The following is a 2,619-nucleotide window of genomic DNA, read 5'->3' as shown; positions in this document are numbered from 1 at the left end:
TTCCCTCTAAGTCTCCGCAAGTTCATACCCTTATTAGCATATACTTGAAGCTTGGATTTTTTGTTCCAGTGTGCATCACCTTACACTTAAGTACATGGAATGTCATTTGTCACATTGCTGTCCCAGTTTGTGGAGATCCTCCTGCAGCTCCCCCTGGAGCTCTTAGCAGTTGGCCTTGGTTGTCACTGTCTTGAATAATTCTATGTTATCTGCAAACTTGATCACTACCCTGCTCACCCCCAGTTCCAGATCATTTATGAAGAAATTAAATAGCAATGGCCCCAGTACCAATCCTTATGGGACCACATTGCTTACTTCCCTCCATTGCAAGAACTGTCCATTTATTCCTACTCCCTGCCTCCTGTTTAACCAATTTTTAAAACATAAGAGGCCCCTTTGTCTTATCCCATGAGTGCTAATCTTACTCAGGAGTTTTTGATGAGGTACTTTGTCAAAAAGCTTTTTGAATGTCCTAGTGGCAAAATATCTACTAGCACCACTTTCTGGAACCACCGAACCAGATAGGAACATGGCACCCCCAATACCATCCCACTCAGCCAGTCCAGAAGGATACAATGATAAAGGATCTGAAAAGCTGCCAAGAGGTTGAGGAGAATCAGAAAGATTGCTCTTCCATATATCTCTCTACTGTCAGACAGTTTGAGTTCCAAAACTATATCATCCAAGAATCTCTGAGCTGAGCACTTTGCCCAAGTATGGAGTGTTAAGGGTTCATGGAGGAGTTGTTAGCATCAATGAGATCAGTGAGTGGCTTCACCATTGCTTCTTCCAGAGCTGCTCATCCAGTCATCTGGTCACCCTGTGGTCTATATCAGCAGCTCGGGATGGCAAGAGTTGACCATGTAGGTAGTAGGTCTTGTCTTTTCAAATATTCTGTTTGAATCCTCATACTATTCAAACTTTCCTTCCAGTTCCAGGTACTTTATAAAGCTTGGGCATGGCTAGAGGTCCAAGGTGAAGGCTATTAGCCTGTGTGTCTTACAGCTGGTCCCTTTGGATGAGCAAATTGATGAGTCCAGGACTGCTTCATTTGTGACTGTGTTTAGAGACAAAGAGGGAGTGGTTGATAACTTCTGTGAAAAAGGACTGTAAAAGAACCTACTAATTCATTTTAAGGACACTATTTGTTGTCTAATACTTTATTTGTACAGTTTCTTTTGTTGGTTTGCATATGCTGTACATCCATTGGTGGTTGATTTTAACAAAATGGGACAAGCAGAAAAGCTGAAGAACAGCCTGATCATGTCTGTAATTGTCATGGTGTTGTCAGGTTGGAATGTATGTGTGCTCTTTTATCTGCAAAGGCTGTTTCAGTCTGATCACAGTGCGGGTTCTTCCATCTCTCTCTGCAGACTGAGTTGTAACAGGCTTTTTAACCACTTGGAATGACTCCGTTGGATAGATGCAGTGGTGACAGAGCAGTAGGCTTTCTTAGCCATGGAGTGTGTCCTAAAGTAAATTTGAGTTCATGGGTTTGTCATGAGTTTTGCCACAAGTGCTCGAACTGTTGTCCCCTTCCATTTCATTTTCCCAGCTCTTTGGTGAGCAAGGTGGTGACTGGATTCTGTTCAATGGGAGAGGGCCTCTGGGAGTTGTGGGTTGCTTCATTCGACTCCCTGGCAAGGCTTTGAGAGGACTGCCAGCCACCTCCAGAGAATAATCCCCCAAAGTTTTCAGAAAATCATTAGACTTTCTAATGGTTCCCAACTTCTGCAGAATTTTGAGTCCCTGTAAGTTGAAACCCTGTCACAATGAATACCAATGTCTAGCCCACCAGTGTGTTTCAGGTACACACACTGTCAACCAAGTCTTTGCAGTCATATGAATTTGGTGCCCATTATACTGCTGTATGATGTCTTGGGGTACAGCCACAGTTCTGTCCTGGAGGAGAAAAAAGGTCCTGTCCCTTTCATAGAAGCTTAATTGGGGTGCTTACCTCCATGTCATGAAAAGCTTCAACTACCCCTTTCCACACATCAAGCATCTATTAAAAGGACATCTCTGGCCCTGTTTTTTCTGTATAAATCTCTCTTTACTTCATCATTTATAGGACTAATTTCTAACTTCAGCCATTTTGACATAAAAATGCTGTAGAAACCTGTTCTCTGTTTTTGTGTTATGATTTCTTATGCTGAATTCAAATGCAGCAGTACCATACTGTTACTAAAGGACGTGCTATTTGTAGCGTAATCATTCTGCATGATCATGGCGAGGTTGGAAAGTCCTGTGGCTGTTACAGGGAAAGCAAGCTCAACTTCTGGGTCTTAGTACAAAGAGCCTTTAATGCTGTTACATAAGCCTGTATTGTGGTGTCTCTGTGTGTGTCTTTTAAATAATGCAATAAAATGAGTGTAAGCTTATTTCAGTCACAGAATAAAAATACTTCCCTAATTGTTCTTTAATTATTTGGAATTTCCTCCCCCCCCCTTCTCTTTTAATTTTCATTTTGTATGAATGCTGATTACAACCTAGTTTGCTTTAGGCGACATTGACTTTGCTCAGCCAGCCAGAATATTCACTGGCCAATCCGGTGGTTATCCCATGAACAGAGCAGAGTCCCAGAGTATGTGACATGGATTCGACCTGACAGTTTTACTG

Source organism: Gekko japonicus, unplaced genomic scaffold (genome assembly GCF_001447785.1).
Source record: "Gekko japonicus isolate JY-2015 unplaced genomic scaffold, Gekko_japonicus_V1.1 scaffold412, whole genome shotgun sequence".
In the NCBI taxonomy this organism is placed as follows: domain Eukaryota; kingdom Metazoa; phylum Chordata; class Lepidosauria; order Squamata; family Gekkonidae; genus Gekko; species Gekko japonicus.
This window is presented reverse-complemented; position numbering follows the sequence as displayed.